General features: G+C 40.3%; 1 pseudogene; it reads right to left on the bottom strand.

The window, feature by feature from the left end:
* Positions 1-3193: 3193 nt before the first annotated feature.
* Positions 3194-20368, bottom strand: part of LOC123460614 — a 32267-nt pseudogene continuing 15092 nt past the window's right edge.

Genomic DNA, 20368 nt, shown 5'->3' with positions numbered 1-20368 from the left:
AAAAAACCTAGTAGCAGAGGCCAGTAAGCTAAAATGGAGACACAAAGGGAAGAGAAAGGAAGAGAGGAGGGTACTTAACAGGATGGTATTGTATATATGTAATTAGAAGAATAGATTAACAGGCATGAAAAGGCCCAAAGTGAGGTCAGGGCAAGAGATAGAGTAAAGGAAAGGTGGAGGGAGGGCTAATCAAAATCTAAGAGGATGTAAATAAATCATATGGAACCCTTTGGTTTTGGACAATGGAACAGCCATAGATCATTGCTAGAAAATTTTCAGTGACAGGGATGGGATACCTTCCAATGAGTTGTTGGTCAGGGAGGTCCCTGTGCCTCCAAAACATTATAGGCCATTGCTGAGGCCCTTGGTTTCCCACCAGTAATAGATGGTAAGACCCTATTGCTGAAGACTCCACATACTTGGGCTGCAAGGCCACAGAGAAACCCTGCTGAAACTGAGCTGATAACCTCCTCCATGTAGACCAGCTGACAGAAAGCTGGAAGAAGCATTGTACATGCAGTTCAATGGGAAAAAGAGATACCACCAGTGAAGATACTCAACAGTGGACACTGCAAGCCTTATAATTGGCCAGCCAGGCCAAATGAGCCAACGGGTGCAATAGTGGCATGTCTATCATGGTGGAAGCCAACTGCCTTCCTATTGGACTGGAGGCCCGCTCCATGGGAGGAGGGAATGGATAGATGATACTGAAACCCTACAACAGGGGTAGTCATGATCCCTGTTGCGGTCTGGATAAATGTATATACTATGCTTATCCAACTGCCCAGTAAGCACTTCTCTTAATATTCATACCCTTATGTTAATGCTACTCTCGTTTTGGGTAGATAATCTTCTCTTTTCAGATGGCAGTGACCTTGGGACAACCCTGAAGATATCATAGTGCTGGAAAGAAGTGACTGGAGTACTGAGTAACATCTCGATCACACCTCTCAAGGCTCAAGGTCTTATGTGGAAGAGGAGGTGGAAGGAATGTAAGAGCAAAAGGAATGGTAGGACTCCTCACAATGTGTTCCCTTTAGACACAAACTGGCCTGGATATCCATGACCTCACAGTGCCTGACACTACCTACTCAAGACCATCATAATAGGAGGAAAGATAATACATCAAAATAAAAGAGAGACTGATTGAGATGGGGAGGGGATATGATGGAGAATGGAACTCCAAAGGGGAAACTTATACTTTAACTTATACTACAGAGCCATACTAGCAAAACAGTATGGTAAAGTGGGGGGAGGGAGGGTATTACCATGGGATATTTTTTATAATCATGGAAAATGTTAATAAAAATTGAGAAAAAATGAAGAATAAGCAAAAATAGAAAAAAAATTAACAAATTCCTCTCATGCCCACATCCAAACTCTGGTGTCACCCTTTGATCATCTCCCTCATCTGAACAAATGCTTCCCGCACTACGTCTTCTTTGATGTCTTTTCCTTCTTCCATCATCCACAACAACCTTTTGATGAATGCAGCATTTAGAAAGCATTTAGTAGGTAAAGAGAGCAGCTAAGGGACCATATCTGAAATCCTCACTTCATGTCTAAACAATAACCATGCCAACCATTTCTCCACATCCTCTGACTTTATATTCTTCTCCACTGCTCTTCTTCATTGTTCCCTGAAGCTTGTAGAGCCTGATGGAAATGTCTCATTTAATCATAAACATTCAATAGTCATTTATGCTCCATACTTTGAGGAGTTTTCAGTCACCCCAGTAATTACCACCTACTGCAAAAGAAGATTATCTCATCAAAGTTAAGAGCCCACTAATAGATGGGCAGAAGCTAAATATTTCAAGCGCAATTTTAAGAACACAACATATGTATTCATCCAAACAGGAGTAGCTTACCCCTAGGTCTGTGAACTTCCCAGTCATAGGCTTTTGGCTAGGTTGTTAGTATAAGAAATAATTTACCTTGAAAGTGCAGGATTAACTCAATTCAGATTTAGGAGATGAAATTAGGATATGGATTTAGGTCTATTGTATGAAGTTGTGCACACATCTGTGTGATGAAAAATAAAAATGTACATAAAAATTATAGAAAGATAATACTTGCTGGCAATTCTTATTGGTATGAGAAGCGTGACACTCACAATACAGGAATAGCAGTATGAAAGCAAAAATTCATACTCAGTTATAAGTTAGAAGCATTAATGTGGTAGTTTGAATGTGAAATGTTGGCTCAGCAGTTAAAGGCAATTACTTGAATCTGAAATGTCCACAGCGGTCACATATGTGTAATTCAGCCTCTTGCTCCATCTCTAGCTTGTGGTGTCTTGGGGAAAAGGGGGCTTGCTAGAGGAGGTGTGCCACTGGGGCTGGGTATAGAGATTTCATTGTCCAGCACTGCTTGCCAGTGCTAGTGAGTTCAAGCTTGGTGCTTCACCCCAGCTGATGTAAGAAAACATCCCCAACTACCTGTTCCCCCACCATGACCAACCATCCCCTCAAAACTGAAAGTCAAAATAAACACTTTGTTTTTAGAAGTTTCTTCTGGTTAGGTGCTTTGTGCAAGCAAGACAAAGATAACTTCTACAATCAAGCATAAAAAATATTTAAACTTTTTGTTCACTTAATACCAAAGTAAGGAGTGAATTCTACTCTGAATGTTCATTCCTCCAGTGATATGTCTTCACGGTGTTTCTCTACAGGTTGGAGTGCCTTCTAGGTAACATTTGTCTGTTTCAAACACAAGCGATTTCCATGACTATTGAAAACCATTCAAGATCTTTTCAACTACTCCCATTATTTCTCAAAATTTTCATTTTATGGATCACTATGTCCTGTTGGGAGTATTTCTTTTTTGAATAAGGAAAGTGTGAAAATAGGAAAACAAATAAAAATGTTTATTATTATGACCGTGCAGAAAAGAAATGATTTTAAATTGTCATGTGGTGATAACTTCTCATTTTAAAGTAAAGTTACATTAATGACTCAGTGGTAAATTCATATGAGTGTTTGGCTGCTTAGTTAAAGTGTGACAGGGAAGAGGAATTTGTAGGTATGTGTGCAGTGACTCCAGAATCTGCACAGTGAAGGATGGGTGTTGAGATCCTGGGAAGGTATGAGGGAGACGACACACAAGACACCCCGAGGGAGCAGGAGAGAGATGATTGCATGGGGGCAATGACAGGAGAGAGGAGCGTGGTAGCCAAGCAGGTTTATAATTATCAGAGAGAAATGAAGCAGATTTGGTAACATGGTGGCAAAGAAACAGATCCACTGGAAACTGGGTGATAGCAAGGGCCTTTTGGTCAACCACTGATTTCAGTCTGAAATTCTGTAAAATGGTGGTCAGGAATAGAAACAGCTCCATCAGGGCCAGGCCCTGTCCTGCACAAATCCATTTTCCTGGAAGGAATAAAAGCCAAGAAGATAATTATCCCTGTACATAAGTGTGAGTGTGAGAAGCATTGTGTGTGTAACTGGCACAAGAAAATATGAGTAACTGATGAGTTATTGAGTGGATGGTTAGCTCAATGGAAGGAGGAAAGGACAACTAATTAGGTAAATGGATGAAACAGACTTGTTAACCACCTAGGATATGATCTTAAAACATATATTGTTCAAAAATATTTCTTAAAGAAAATATTTCTAATCCTGATGTGGTGGTATAAACCTAGGATACTGAGGAAGGGGCATTATGAATTCAGTATTAAAATTACAATAACAACAAAGACTGATGGGACAGAAAACAGGACACACAGCTCACATGTCAAGTTTCTATGTTCAGGTCACATGATTGTGAACAAAGGAAGAGCATAATCTCCTGAGATCATTTCTGGATATATTGTCACATCTACAATGTCTCCACAATCACGTGGTTACCTGATAACTTCTGATAGTCTTACCTGAGAGAAAATGGCCTGTCAGTGATTCATTACCCACCCTAAAAAGTCTGACATTTCCATTCTATATTCATTAGTAATTAACACCTTAGAGACATTTAAATTTTTTTTTCATTTATTTATTTGAGATAGAGAAAGAAGGAGAAAGAGGCAAATAGAGAATGGGCACATCAGGGTCTCCAGCCACTGCAAATGAACTCCAGATTCATGCGCCCCCTTGTGCATCTGGATTACATGGGTCCTGGGGAGTTGAACTGGGTCTGTTGGCTTTATAGGCAAAAGCCTTAACCTCTCAGCCATCTCTCCAGCCCCTTAGAGACATTTAGTAGAATGTTTCTTAGTTATTTTACATTTAATGCTGAAACATGAGGGAGGAGAGATGGTGGTTATTTATCCCAAAGGACCTGCTTTCCTGGAAACGTGTGATGCTCTCACCACAATAGTCCTACTGCATTACAATGAATGATTTTGGAAACTTCAGTGTTTTCCTTGTTTTGGCAGACTTCTGTCTGCATTAGCTAATCCTGGCAGAGAGAAACATAGCAAAAAGACATGATGTCAAAATTTTGTGAGCTCACATTTTTTATGGCTAACAGAGTCTAAATGAAGTTTTCTTTTTAGGAAGATGTCATTGGTGTCTCTGTGGTTGTGATGCATCTTAAGGAAGAATGGAAATAACCCATACTTCAGCTTTCTCAATTTTGAAAAATGGGTTAAAAACTAAAGCCTCACTTGTAATACCTAACATATGTTGTTAATAATAAAAGTTCATGGGTGCTTGGAGGGGAGCTCAGGGATGATGTAAAATAAGCAAATCTACCAGACCCATAGGAGGCAGTGTGTTAGTTCCAAATGATATCAAAGTGTTACCTGGAGCAATGGAGATAAGTATCTATTACCTAAGGAGAAAGGCATGAAGTAGTCACTTTTCTTAAGTTTTCCATTCGTTCTAAAAAGTGGCCAGGGGCAAATGTCTCAGGGTTGGGGAATACTTTGCTGTCGTGCAGCATGGATGAGAGCGATGTTAATAGGGTTGTGCCCTAGAAATAATACACACAGATAAACTTAGTCAAAAAAGTCATGGATCTAGAAGGCTTCAAGGAAATGACATAGTTCCACAGAATGAGTTGTTCTAAAGAAAACTACTGACATTTCCAGTGAAAAAACAAGTCATATAACAATCAGGTATTTCAAACTTGTGACTTTGATATGGGTAAGGTGCCATCTAGTGACATTTGAAGTACTGAAGATTTTTTTTTGTTCATTTTATTTATTTATTAATTTGAGAGTGACAGAGAGAGAGAGAATGGGCACCCCAAGGCCTCCAGCCACTGCAAATGAACTCCAGATGCGTGCACCCCCTTGTGTATCTGGCCAACGTGGGTCCTGGGGAATTGAGCCTTGAACAGGGGTCCTTAGGCTTCACAGGCAAGTGCTTAATGGCTAAGCCATCTCTCCAGCCCGTACTGAAGATTTTCATGATTCACGTGAAACTTTTGAATGTCGCCTTTGAGGTTGGGCATATGTGTTTATCATCATGTGCTGTCCTAGGTCATCATGTCTATCTTTACACAGCTCACAGCTCACATAGGTACAGGTCCCAATGCAGTACTCTGCTGAAAGCTATTACCTTGCCAATAAAATACACAAGAGAAAACAAAACATAGTACAAGTGAAAATAAAACAATATTTTATGAATGGAAGAAACCCAAATATAGATTTTTTCCAATTGCTTATGGATGTATCCTCAGAACAACAGCAAAAGTCTATTATACAACAACTTTGCCATTCTCTCATCTTGAGTTTACATGAGATTGGAACCAAACTGTGAATTTAGAAATACTAAGAAACAAGCAGTGCAGATAAGAATAAATAAGCTTACCTTAGGGATGAGGCAGACTCGAAATTTAATGTCACAGGTCACTGAGCAGGGCAGGCTGGTTGGGACAAGATCAATGTATCTCTGGATTTCAGCAACACAGCATCCATATATGGCATGTGGTTTCTGTCCTGCACGCTGGGGCCCTTGTGTCTGCCATTCACATGGTTTTAGCTGGGCTTTAAGCTGTTAGGACATGAGAAATGATGAACTCAGAGAAAAGTGGCATATTTGTCACAAGATTGAAATGCTATATGGGACTTGATCAATGTGCCCAACAGCATTACTAATATAAATTTTATGTCCAGGGATCCACTTATGAATGCATAATTATTATGATATAGGATCATGCCACTCTCAGACTAAGTCGTTTTATGATACACAGCACATACTTACTACTTAACAATCAATAGCTAATATAAATACATAGATGTAATTAAATATTTCAAAAATGGAAAATAACATTGATCAAAACATTAAAGTCCTTATACAAGGAAACATAAAATTCAATATTCAATTTGTGTGAAAATGTAATATTCATTTAAACATATGTATATAGAGACACATATCTGTGTATGCATGCATAATTTATGTGTGTGCATGTTGAAATAATGCTCCAAATGTATTTCCACTATTCAATAGTGGCCAAGTTAAGCATTAACAGATACTTCTCTTCATACATACTAGTTAGTGCTCATTGCATTAGAAGTTTCTATGCATGCTACTGTGGGAGAAAAGTCATCAATAGTCTCACTCAGCTGTGGAACCTGTGTGCTACAGCGCTGATTGACCCGCCATACACACTGAGGCAACAGAGGCATGAGTCACTGGAATGAGGGTGACCAACCACTTTTTGATTGAATGTGAGGCCTGATTCACAAGACAGAATCCATGTCTGGTACTATAAACCCAGTCCAAAGCCCATAGCTGGAAAGGTTGTAGGTCCCAGGGCTAACTTACCACTGTTGTTCTGCTAAATGCACATCTTGTCACGTACCTTCTAAATATTTATGTTTGCACTCACATATTAGTTCGACTCTCACCCTTTGTCAGAACCACCCCCCACCTATCACCTCCAGTGAGCAGCAGTTGATACGAACATTCACAAATGGGCAAAATGCTGAGAATAAGTGACTATCGAGTACTTAGTCCTATACAGGACATCCATATTAAGCCTTTCCAAGATTTGGGAAACATTTCAGGTGAAGATGTAGAAAGAATGTAAGAGCTTGGGAATGGGATGAGTAATGAGTGCTGTACGACTCTGTCTTATGGATATAACATGGTCATTTCACTCATGAACTCATAGCAGTGGTTTACCTACAAAACAAGGCTAGTCAATATTCCATCATGGATGAGGGCAGAGCTCATGAGGCAGAGCTGAATGAAGGAGAGTCATTGTTATCACTGATGTAGTCACTGGAAAATAGTGGGAATAAGAAGAGGTACAACCAAAGTGGAAAGTGATAAGAAAAGTTAATGGAGGTATAAACAATATGTAAATGAAATGAAATGTCAAAGAAGAAATAAAAAACGCAATGAGAAAAAAAAACATCTGCATTAAAAAATATTTATTTTTATTTTTAGAGAGATTGAGAGAAAGAAAGAGAGAGACACCAGGGTCTCAACCGCTGTAGTGGCTCTTCAGATGCTTGTGCCTAGTGGGCATGTGTGACCTTGTGTTTGCCTCATTTTTGTGCACCTGACTAAAGTGGGATCTGAAGAGTTGAACATGGGTCATTAGGCTTCGCAGGCAAGCACCTTAATTGCTAAGCTGTATCTGCAGCCCAACATCTGCTTTTAAAGTATATTCATATTTATAATTAACAACACCCTTTTTGAATGCATGTCTGTACACCGTATTTGTGCATCTGCGTATGTGTGTGGGTAACAATGTATATGCATGCAGGCAGGGCCAATGGTATCAATTAGATGTCTTCCTCAATCACTGCCTCCTTCTTGTCTGAGGCAGAACCTCTCTTGCTGAACACAGAGCTCACCAATCTGGCTAGAGCAGCTAGGCAGGTTCCCCAAGAACCCCCTGTCCTCAAGTCTCCACTACAAGAACTGAAGGTGCGTGCTGTCATCCTTGACTTTTCAAGGATGCTGAGGATCCAGATTCAGGTCCTCATGCTTGTGTGGTAAACAGTTTATCCACTGAGCCAGCCCCGTGATTGCATCTTGCATATCAATTTATATAAAATATTTATTGATTTCCTAGTATGGAAGATGAGAATTATTAGTTCCATCTCCATATCATATTATAATAAGCATGTAGAAATACACACACACACACACACAACTTCCCATTGCTCTGTGCATTGCTGGTGTACTGGTGAGCATAGCTGCCTTCCATTACTTCATTAAAAATAACATATTAGATTACTATATTCACTTATAAATATTCATTGTTTTAATCAGTGTAGCCATGTAAATATTGTTCTCGATGAAAACTTGTTGTTTTGTGTTGTTTTTATTCATTTCTGTTTGGCAATTACCCATTTAAAATTATTTTTATTTGTTTATTTGAGAAAGAAAAAGAGGAATAGAGAGAGAGGGGGCCTCTAGCCACTGCAAATAAACTCCAGATGTGTGTGCCACCTTGTTCATCTGGCTTTATGTGAGTACTGGGAAATTGAGCCCTGGTCCTTAGATTTTATGGGCAAGTGCCTTAACCCCTGAACCATCTCTCCAGCCAGTAATAGCACTTTTTTTCAGATTGACTTTTTTTTTTAATAACATGTGGTAGAATTGGTGCTAAATACTTAGATAGGTGTTTCTAGCCCTTGGGAAACGTAGTTAACATAAAGCTTTGGACTGTGGATCATTTCTCTTTTGTCCTTTTGGGATATCAAGCTAACCTGCACAAGGTAATCTTTGTGTAGGCTAATACTGAGAACAGGGAAAACTGAAGGCTTTGGGTGGAGTTCCTACACAAGGAATTCATCAGCTTCTCCAAAGATTTCAAGGGTCCCTATTAATAATATTACCACAAATATTCATTGATTACATAACCAATTGTCAAACAGTATTTGTCTTAATAAAAATGTTAAAAAGATATATTGACACCAGTATTTCACCAACAATTTTTCTTGGCTTATTTCATCCTCTTGGTTTTCAAACACTTGGTCTTTCACTTTGGTGGGCAGTAGATTAATTATTAGTACTTTGTTCTTTGTGTAGTTGGAGAAATGAGCCTAAACCTACTTACTGGTCAGCAACAACATGTCTGGTTCATCAGAGAGGAAATTTTGAAAGAAAAAGAAAAGGGGAGATGTGGATATCAAGCTAATTTACAATAGATTAATCTTTGAACAGACTAATCCTGAGGACATGGGAAGCTGAGACCCTGGGTGGAGTCCCTGCACAAGGAATTCATCTTTTCTCCAAAGATTTCATGATAAGATAATGAGTCAAACCCCCCACCCCCCAAAAAAAAACCAAAAAAAAAAACAAAAAAAAAAAACAACAAACTAGTGCTCTGAGCTGATGCAAACTCTGTCTTATGTCTAGACTGCCTTAGGTTTTACTGTCTGAAACTGAATCAAGGCTGAGAGCACAGTCAGAGTAGGCTTCACTTCAGTGACACCCCCAGCCCTCCTATAGATCACATTTTGTGTTTTGCATGTTTGCCACTCAACATCCCTTCTTCTCCACTACTGGTACCATCCACCTGGCTCATCTTGAAGCATGTGTTTTCTAGACCTGGTGTCAGTGTTCTAGCTCATGCTCTCACATCCCTTTATGAACTCCCTGATTTCTAGAAATATGATGAGTTCTGACTCAGCTTGAGAGAACTGAATGAAAGACATTCCCAAGTATTTCTTGAAGGATGGAGTTTTTATCAATGTGTAAGAAAACAGCCATGGGAGTACCCTGATGCATCCTCAGTCTTTATATGTTACATGTAAGTCAGGTCCCTCTGAAGAGTTTAATGACTTTCTTTCCATCCTCATCTTTCCAGCTCCCATTTACCTCACTCTTCAATCTGCTCCAGCCAGCGGGGAGTTGAACAAGGACTCAAGGAGAGCTAACCTGGGTGGGAAAAGGCAAACAGACACAAGAAGGAGACCATGCTAGGTGTTTGTCAAGGCCTCAAGATTTTATTTTTTCCACGTAGGTTTATATAGGGTTGTAGGGGGAAGGGGATGTGGTCAGGGCAAGGAGTTGTAGGCGGAAGGGGACGTGGTTAGGGCAAAAATCACAGAGTTACTGGTTAAACCACAATGCCTTTGTTTCTTCATCAGCTACCAGCAGGATGGGGGAGTGTTTAGCCAGGTGTATGATCCCATTGTTTCTGGTAGTTGAATATGAGGTGAGGAAGTAGAAACTTAACTTGCTATATGGCAGTCTCTGTTAACATGGCCAAGGTTTGGTTCATAGCTCCCAACATCAATCCACTACTGCGTTTTGGGGAAAAGGTAAAGCCATCTTGGCTGATTTTCATTGTCTCTTCCTGCTGCCCTAAAGGTATTCATCCTGATGAATAATTATGTTATTGTCATTTCAGTGTGTGTGGTAACAAGACAGAAAGTGTATATCATATAGACTGAACAAATAACATCTTTAAAAGCAAATTTCCTGAATGATGTTTTTGTAAAAGATAAAATTATCAGTGTACTTGAAAAAAATGTACCTTATTAAATAATAAGATTGCTTTAGTTATGCTTTCTGCCTAAGTGGAAATCCTTTCTCATCATCCCAGAGTGGAAATTATCTCAGACTGACTCAGTTAATTCCAGGAGTGAGGAGAGTTTTCCTTATGGCAAATTTGAATAATGAAAATAAGGAAATGTAGGGAGCCAATGCAGACGCCATTACAAGATGATGCTGGCTTCCCGCCAGTCTTGAGGTAAATACTTCCTCATTTAGGCAGCAACCTCCCTTGAGGTTGTGCATGCGCTTGATGCACCTTGCCCTGAGCCTATCCCGTGGCTCCTGTGGGTGGGTGAGCCTATGGCAGCCAATCAGCAGGCGTCCCGTAGTATTCTGCCCTATAAAAGCAGCTGTAATCCTACCCTCCTCGCCCCTCGCCATCAACTTTCCTGTTAACCAAGAGGCTCTCCAATAAAGTGTGATCGAGAAGGATCTTCATTTGCTGGTCGTGCTTTTCCTGCTGGTCAGGGGGCTCACCGCAAAGTGGTGCTGAAACCCGGGAACGCCGGGTGTTTTGTGGTCACCGGGCGAGGGGCCGAAGAGGATCCAGAACTTGACACACAGAGAGGAAGACGTCGGAGAGGAAGACGTCGGTAAGTCATCCCCAGTCATAATGTTTTTTCACTTAGATCCCTACCTGATCCTTGTTATTTTCATTCCTGTGTGGTTTATTGTCCTTGTCGTTTGCTGTGAGCGCAACATGGGCAACTCAGAGGACAGAATTGGTAAGGGTACACTGCCGTTTTGGCGGCTGATTCACTCTTGCTTAAGTAAAGAAAACCACATGGAACTTATTAGAAGGGGACGGGAAGTTCTCACAAGGCATCAGGATAGCCTTTTTGAGTCAGATTCAAATGGGGAGTCAAAAACTAGGCCTAGAAAAAGAAAAAAAATAAAAAAGAAGGGATTAAACAAAGATAAAAGTTTAAAAGATGAGCTCAGAGAAACAGGTGAAATCTATAATTGCCCCCCCCCCAGGGGGAAAGAGGAGCCTTTAACAGGCTCTATCCTCCCATTGAGGAGCTTACACATGCAAATGTACTTGACACAGATAAGGAGGTTAGCTCTGATTCTGCAGAGGAGGAAGAAAAGAAATTATTTAAAGCGGAAGAGGAAAGACTAAAGGAGGCCACCGCCTGTTATAGAAAAGAGCGATATAGGTCCCCGCCTAGATGCCCTTTACTGACAAAGGGGCCTCAAGGCCAAGGGTGTGGTCCTTTACAGTCGATACAGCCTTCCGCACCCCCACCCTATAACTCCCCTGGGGACACATGCCGCTTCATTAAAACAAAAACCTGGTCACGGCTGGCCTCCGCTTTTCCCGTTTTTGAGGATCCAGTAACTCAACAAAGGAGACATGAACCAGTTCCCTATAAACAACTAAAGGATTTGGTTCAGGCTGTCAAGGATTTTGGACCAGGTGCAGATTATTCCGTTGCGTTGTTGCGCAGGATTATTACAGCAGGGCTCGGAGCCTATAGTAAAAATGTTTAGATCCGATTCCCCTCAAATTGTTGAATGCCTAATTGTTTTGGAGGCCTTTCAGACATTCTCTATTTCTTTTAACTTGTTTACGGATTCCTTATATGTGGCTAATGCGGTTGCTGGCCTAGAGACTGCTGCTTCTGTTCGCTCTGCTAGTCTGGTGTCTAATATTCTTTTACAACTTCAGTCTTTAATTTTGCAGTGAACTTGCCCTTTCTATGTCTTAGATAATAAATAAAAAGGACCAGATCTTGTTAATAAGGTCCAGGGGAGCTGTTTGTGTTTTTCCACAGGAACAGGATTCTCCTCATTGGGTTCCAGCCTGGCTGGTGAGGACAGTCAAGCGATCTCTGGAGGAGGGTCCAGAAGACAGTAAGGTCCATCAGGTCTTGTGGACAATCTTCCTCCTGTGCCTGAAATCCATTAAAGGAGAGCCACGTTGGGGTATTCTGTCAACCTTTCCCAAACCTATGCTGGTGCTCCATTCTGCCACGGTCTTCCCTCGCTTCTTTACAACTCCATTTTCAAAGTGGATTTTATGTGGGACAAATGGCAGCTGCACAGACTTTACACCCTTTGTACTGTTACAAGGAGGACTTGTAGCTTGCAATAATGTGCCCGGGACCCTCCATACAGAGAATCAAGTGGAAGAGGGTGTTAATGACATTGGACATGGCTGTGGGAGGAATACTTCCTTTGCCCCTGCGCTGGTGTGTGTTCATCCACCGTTTCTGTTCGTTCTTAGTAACTTTTCTTTTAGTAATTGTACCAATGCTTCCTGTTACTTGTCTCAATGCTGGAATGCCAAGGTATTCAAGAATGCTATGGTCCTTAGGGTGCCCCGGTGGGTCCCCGTGCCTGTAGAGGCCCCCAGTACGCTATCGCTATTCAGACAAAAAAAAAGAGATTTTGGTATCACGGCAGCAGTGATAGCGGCTGTGGCCGCAATAGCAGCTGCTGCCACAGCAGCCAGTGTGGCCATAGCCACTTCGGTACAGACTGCTGAAACTTTGAATAGTTTGGCCTCCTCCACTACCATGGCCCTGGAGACTCAGACAGCCCTAAATTCCCATCTAAAGAGTGTTCTCTTATTTTAAGGAATGGGTAGGAGTGGGAATGTTCCTGGTGTGCTGCCTGGGAGGATGCGTACTTTGCCTCTGGTTGGTTTGCCGCTTGCGAGCCCAGACCAGGAGGGACAAGGTGGTCATTTCTCAAGCGCTCGCTGCCTTGGAAAGTGGTTCCTCCCCCCAAATTTGGCTGTCAGCTTTAAAAGGCAAATAGCTCCCCTGGCCCTTGCACCCTCAGGGTCTCAGAGTACCCATTGCATGAGATTGGGCAGGGATCTGGTAGCATTCGTTTGACTGCCACCTTTGCACTCTCAGGGGATCTGTCCCATTGCACTGAGGAAGGGGAGGCTGAACTTCTTCCCTTGATCAGTCAACACATCATGAGGTGCGGACCTGATCGGGAAGGTGGCTATTTTTCCTGAGCTATGCCATAAGTTAATAAAAAAGGGGGAACTGTAGGGAGCCAATGCAGACGCCATTACAAGATGATGCTGGCTTCCCGCCAGTCTTGAGGTAAATACTTCCTCATTTAGGCAGCAACCTCCCTTGAGGTTGTGCATGCGCTTGATGCATCTTGCCCTGAGCCTATCCCGTGGCTCCTGTGGGTGGGTGAGCCTATGGCAGCCAATCAGCAGGCATCCCGTAGTATTCTGCCCTATAAAAGCAGCTGTAATCCTACCCTCCTCGCCCCTTGCCATCAACTTTCCTGTTAACCAAGAGGCTCTCCAATAAAGTGTGATCGAGAAGGATCTTCGTTTGCTGGTCGTGCTTTTCCTGCTGATCAGGGGGCTCGCCGAAAGGAAAGGCACTTTCATGAGTTTACCTGCTAAGAAAAACTGCTTTGTAGAACAAATGAGTAGGCAACTGCAGGCCTGCTTATGTATACCATGGCCAGCAGATATCATCTTCCAGGCAGATGACACTCATAAGGTATTTGACTCCTTTTCTTACAGTCATGATCTCTTCATTTCTGTTATCCTCCTCATTACCGTTTATGTCACAGAAAGTTAAATAGTGAGAATTCACTATGACAGCAAGGCATTAGCAGTGTCATTCCAATATCTCCTGAAACTCTCTAGTGCATGGTCTGTGGCCATACCTGTGACATGTGGGTGTTTCCATAGCAAAGAAGACTGTATCTCATGGTTGTGCTTGTTGTCTCTGTCCCCGCCACAACAAATCAAATACAGTGATTGCCAGATTTTCCTGAGAAAATTCCATGTGTTGATTGGGATTTTCCTAAGAATGATTTGGAACAATTGTCTAATAAGTTGTTTCTAATACACTACATTACAATGAATCGACAACATGTAACAGTTTTATAGTGTTAAACATCCCATCACAGTTCATGGAGAGTGCACTACTAAGAAAGACAAATGTAGCATATCAGAGCCTGTAGACCAGCTAATTCAAATTTTATTTCCTCTCCCTTATATCTTGGTTGCCAAAATATTGCATTCCACCCTTAGTGGGATGGGGTCAGGGAGGAGGGAAAAGATGGTACCAACACATCCATCATGTATCCATATAATGTATACTTCTTATTTTAAAAAAAAAAAAGGAGACAAAAACGCAGAAGAAAAACTAATCAGAATGAAGGAATGAAAAATGGATTCAGTGAGGGTGGATTTGGAAGGGGAACAATGGGAGGGGTACAAGAGAATTATCATGGGCTATTATTTATAATTATGGATGTTGTCAATAAAAAGCTTTTAAAAATGAAGAAGAAAAGTATTGAAACATAATACAACTTAGATAAATGTCCCAGGTTCTTTAATAAGTGGAAGAATCAGAAAGTAAAGGCTCCATGTGCTATGAACCATTATAGATGATTTAACCACACAGGACACACCTATACAGACAGAAAACAGACCTCCAGTTCCTAAGGGTGGGGTGGAACACAAGGGAGAGATCATTTATGATCTGTGGAATGCTTTTGTGCAGTAGTGATAAAAAGGTATGTAATTAGACCTGATAGCTATAGTGCATTGAAAACATACTAATTATCAATCAGGTCTGGAAAAGTTATTACATTTATCATATTTGTAATTAATTATATTTTTTCAATTGCATGACTCTTTGCAGATCCTTACTGACTTTTTGCAGAAACTGACAAGCGCATTCTAAAGTTCATATGTAAATTTAAAAGATGCAAAATAGCAAAAATAGGGAAACAGAAGTCATCAAGAATTCTAGGCCTGGGTAGCTAGGTGAACCCTTAAAGGTGCTAGCATGCAAAGCCTGCTGGTATGGGCTCAGTTCCCCAAACACCCATGTAAAGCCACATGTGAAAAGTGGCAGAAATACCTGGTGTGAGTTTTCAGCGCCTCCACCCACACACATACATTCACATACACACAGACGTACAAATAAATAAGTACATTAAAAGGCTGTAGGGTTAAGAACATGAATTTTAAATCTGATACAAAGTTTCAGTAGGAAGAACTCCAAGCAGTCCACTACAGCAAAGCACACACATAAAGATCAGCGGAAAAGAACTGAGGGCCGACAACCAGACCCACCAGGAGCGCCCTGACACTCATGTGACTTAAGTGGTCACATCTGCATGGGACATGCAGAGCTTACAGGTGAAGCGAGACATGACCAATGAGTGCCAAGCTCCTTTCTAGCAAGAGGACTGATGTCTGTTTGAGGCAGTAGACACACAGGAGTCTCTCCAGTTTGAAAAGGGAAAGAAAATATGAGTAACGTAAAACTCATATACAGGTATCAACATTCTTTTTGCCTTATAGGTCCATGGCAAAATTGCTGAAGCCAGGCCAGAAAGAATTAGCAGTGTTAGGGTACAAAAGTGTATTCTGAGGGATCGGGTACCCTTTCGCAGGCTCTCAACAACAATCCTGACCCCACAATGGATGCAGGTTGGATGAAGGACTAGAAGGGTTAGTATTGGAAAATCATGGACGTGCCCCTCGGTAATTGAGTAAGGTTCACAGATATCAAGGAAAACATGTAAGTACGTAACACCCGGTCCACTGTGAACACTGTTAGAATTTGTTGTGGCCTTACTTGCTCCTCAAAATCATGAGAAATTCCCATCTGACATGGAAGAAAAAGAGCAGGCATGACTATGGTTTATGGTCACATTGTCTACAACATCGCACCCAGTGTACCCAATTTTCCAAACAGGTTCATATATATTGCATTGGCATGATACCTTTACTTGCCAGAAAATGATAGCAATGTCTTTGAGTCAAATGTAAGTCATATACACATTTCACTCTAGGGTAGCCCTGTTGAAGGACAAACATTCAGGCCTGTTTGCAACCTTTGACCCACCTTGCAGAGTTTTCATTTTATCTCTGATCTTCAATGATCAGAGCATTTGATTATCTTAAACACTGAGAGCTTGAAGTCCTGGCAGGCACTTTTACTGCCAGCAGAGATCAGAGGATGACCATGACATTGCAGTCATCCTGTGGCTCCCTCCTGAATTCCAATTCACTTGGTACTAGAATTAAAGCCTAGCTGTAAATACAATGGTAAAAAAAAAGAAAGAAAATGTTTGGAAGGCGTGGGAATCGGGAAATGGCTTCATGTTTACAGCGTTTGGACAAAGTTGACATCCAAACATAAGTAGCATAAAAACAAAACTCCAAGTATAATTGCTAGAGAAGGACATCAGAGTAACACATCAAAAGTATCATCCACCTTGATCATGGAGGTTTTGTCCCAGCAATCCAGGAGTAGTTCACCATATGAGAATTTGAGAAAATGAAATAACTGACATACATAGACTTGAAGGATATAAATCACATGATTATCTCAATGAATGTGAAAGTGCCTTTGAGAAATAAAACATTCCTTCATGATTAAAATACTGGACAGACTAGGGATGGATGGACTATATCTCACCATAATAAAGGCTATATATAATAGACCTACAGGCCTTGTCATACTAAGTGGGTGAGAATTGAGACATTCACACTAAGGTTTGGAACAATACAAAGGTATCCATTCTCACCACTTCTATTTAACATAGTAGTTGAAGTCTTAGCTTAAGCAATAAGACAAGATAAAGAAATAAAGGGGGTATAAATAAATAAAAGAGATATTAATTGGGAAGGAAGAAATATAACTTTTTACCACATGTTATGATTCTGTCTTTAAGTGACATTAAAGATTCCACCAAACAAACTTCCTGGCCTGGTAGACATTTTTAACAAAGTAGAGGAAAAAAATTAACATGAAAAATCAAAAATTTTCATGTATACCAACAATAAACACTCTTATAAATAAATCATGGAAACACTCTTTTAAAATAGTGACAAAAAAATTAAATGTGGGCTGTAGAGATGGCTTAGCAGTTAGGCACTTGCCTGTGAAGCCTAAGGATCCCAGTTCGAGGTTCGATTCCCCAGGTCCCATGTTAGCCAGATGCACAAAGAGGCACACACATCTGGAGTTCGTTTGCAGTAGCTGGAGGTCCTGGCGCACCCATTCTCTCTCTCTCTCTCTCTCTCTCTCTCTCTCTCTCTCTCTCTCTCTCCACCTCTTTCTCTGTCTGTTGCTTTCAAATAAACTAATAAAAATAAATGAAATAAATAAAAATAAATGTGTTGGAATATCCCTAGCCAAGGAAATAAATGACCTCTACAGTGAAAAGATTAAAACACTGAAGGAAGAAACTGAAGAAGACACAAGAAGTTGGAAAGATCTACCATGATCATAGATTGGAAAAATCAATATTGTGAAAAATGACTATTCTAACATATCTCAATATAATAAAGGCTATTTATGACAAGCCTACAGCCAACATATTACAAAATGGGGAAAAACTGGAAGCTTTTCCACTAAAAGCAGGAATAAGACAAGGGTGTCCACTGTCCCCACTTTTATTTAATATAGTTTTGGAAGTCTTAGCTATAGCAATAAGGCAAGAGACACACATAAAAGGGATACAAATTGTAAAGGAAGAGATCAAGTTATCATTATTTGCAGATGACATGATTGTATACATAAAGGACCCTAAAGACTCTACTAGCAAGCTGTTAGAGCTGATCAAAACTTACAGCAATGTAGCAGGATACAAAATAAATAAGCAGAAATCAGTAGCCTTCATATATGCTAACAACAAACACACAGAGGATGAAATCAGAGAATCACTCCCATTCACAATTGCATCAAAAAAAAAAAAAATAATAAAGTACCTTGGAATAAACCTAACCAAGGAAGTAAAGAATCTCTACAATGAGAACTTTAAAACTCTCAAGCAAGAAATTGCAGAAGACACTAGAAAGTGGAGAAACATCCCTTGTTCCTGGATAGGAAGAATCAATATTGTGAAAATGGCAAACTTACCTAAAGCAATCTACACATTTAATGCAATCCCTATCAAAATTCCAAAGGCTTTCTTCATGGAAATAGAAAAAACAATCCAAAAATTCATTTGGCATCACAAAAAACCTCAAATATCTAAAATAATACTGAGCAACAAAAATGAAGCTGGTGGTATCACCATACCTGATTTTAACCTATACTACAGAGCCATAGTAACAAAAACAGCATGGTACTGGCACAAAAACAGACATGTAGATCAGTGGAACAGAATAGAGGACCCAGATGTAAGCCCAAGTAGCTATAGCCACCTGATATTCGATAAAAATGCCAAAAATACTCATTGGAGAAGAGACAGCCTCTTCAGCAAATGGTGTTTTGAAAACTGGATATATATCTGCAGAAGGATGAAAATAGATTCTTCTCTCTCGCCATGCACAAGAATTAAGTCCAAATGGATTAAAGACCTTAACATCAGACCTGAAACTCTGAAACTGCTAGAGGAAAAAGCAGGGGAAACCCTTCAACATATTGGTCTTGGCAAAGATTTTCTGAATACAACCCCAATTGCTCAGGCAATAAAACCACAGATTAACCACTGGGACCTAATGGAATTACAAAGATTTTACACTGCAAAGAACACAGTTGAAAAAAGCAAAGAGGCAACCTACAGAATGGGAAAAAATCTTCACCAGCTATATATCTGATAGAGGATTAATATCTAGGATATACAAAGAACTCAAAAAGTTAAATAATAAGGAATCAAACAAGCCAATCAAAAAATGGGCTATGGAGCTAAATAGAGAGTTCTCAAAGGAAGAAATACGAATGGCATATAAGCATCTAAAAAAATGTTCTACGTCACTAGTCATCAGGGAAATGCAGATTAAAACTACATTGAGATTCCATTTCACTCCTGTCAGATTGGCCACCATCATGAAAACAAATGATCATAAATATTGGCGGGGATGTGGAAAAAAAGGAACACTTCTGCACTGCTGGTGGGAATGCAATCTGGTCCAGCCATTGTGGAAAACAGTGTGGAGGTTCCTAAAACAGCTAGAGATTGATCTACCATATGACCCAGCTATAGCACTCCTAGGCATATATCCAAAGGACTCATCTCATTTCCTTAGAAGTACGTGCTCAACCATGTTTATTGCTGCTCAATTTATAATAGCTGGGAAATGGAACCAGTCCCTCCCTGATGAGTGGATAATGAAGATGTGGCACATTTATACAATGGAGTTCTACTCAGAAGTAAAGAAAAATGAAGTTATGAAATTTGCAGAAAAATGGATGGACCTGGAAAGGATTATACTAAGTGAGGTAACCCAGGCCCAGAAAGCCAAGTGCCACATGTTCTCTCTCATATGTGGATCCTAGCTACAGATGATTGGGCTTCTGCGTGAGAATGAAAATACTTAGTAGCAGAGGCCAGTAAGTTAAAAAGGAGACATAAAGGGTAGAGAAAGGAAGGGAGGAGGATACTTAATAGGTTGATATTGTATATATGTAATTACAATGATTGTAATGGGGAGGTAATATGATGGAGAATGGAATTTCAAATGCGAAAGTGTGGGGGTGGGGAGGGAGGGAATTACCATGGGATATATTTTATAATCATGGAATATGTCAATAAAAATTTGAAAAATAAATGACTATCATATCAAAAGCAATATGCAAATGCAATGCAATTCCAATAAAAATTACAACACCATTCTTCAAATAAATACAAAGATTATCTTAAAATTCACATACAAGGGGCACAGAGATGGCTTAGCAGTTAAGATGCTTGCCTGTGAAGACTAAGGACTCATGTTTGACTCTTCAGATTCCACATAAGCCAGATGCACAAGGTGATGGGAGCATGCAAGGTCACACATGCACAGAAGATGGCAAATTCATCTGGGTTTTATTTCAGTGGCTGGAGGTCATGGCATGCCAATTCTCTCTCTCTCTCTCATAAATAAATAAATTTTTTTTTTTTTAAGTTTTACAAATGTAAGAGCATGTAGCAGACTGAGTTTGATGTTCTATAGTAAACACTCTGGGTGCAAAGTAGTCATGGCTAAGGCATTCAGTCAATAGTTAATTTAGGTAGGTCATATA

Source organism: Jaculus jaculus, chromosome 1 (assembly GCF_020740685.1).
Source record: "Jaculus jaculus isolate mJacJac1 chromosome 1, mJacJac1.mat.Y.cur, whole genome shotgun sequence".
Lineage (NCBI taxonomy): Eukaryota > Metazoa > Chordata > Mammalia > Rodentia > Dipodidae > Jaculus > Jaculus jaculus.
The sequence above is the reverse complement of the archived record's forward strand: the minus strand, read 5'-3'. Positions and strand labels throughout refer to the sequence as shown.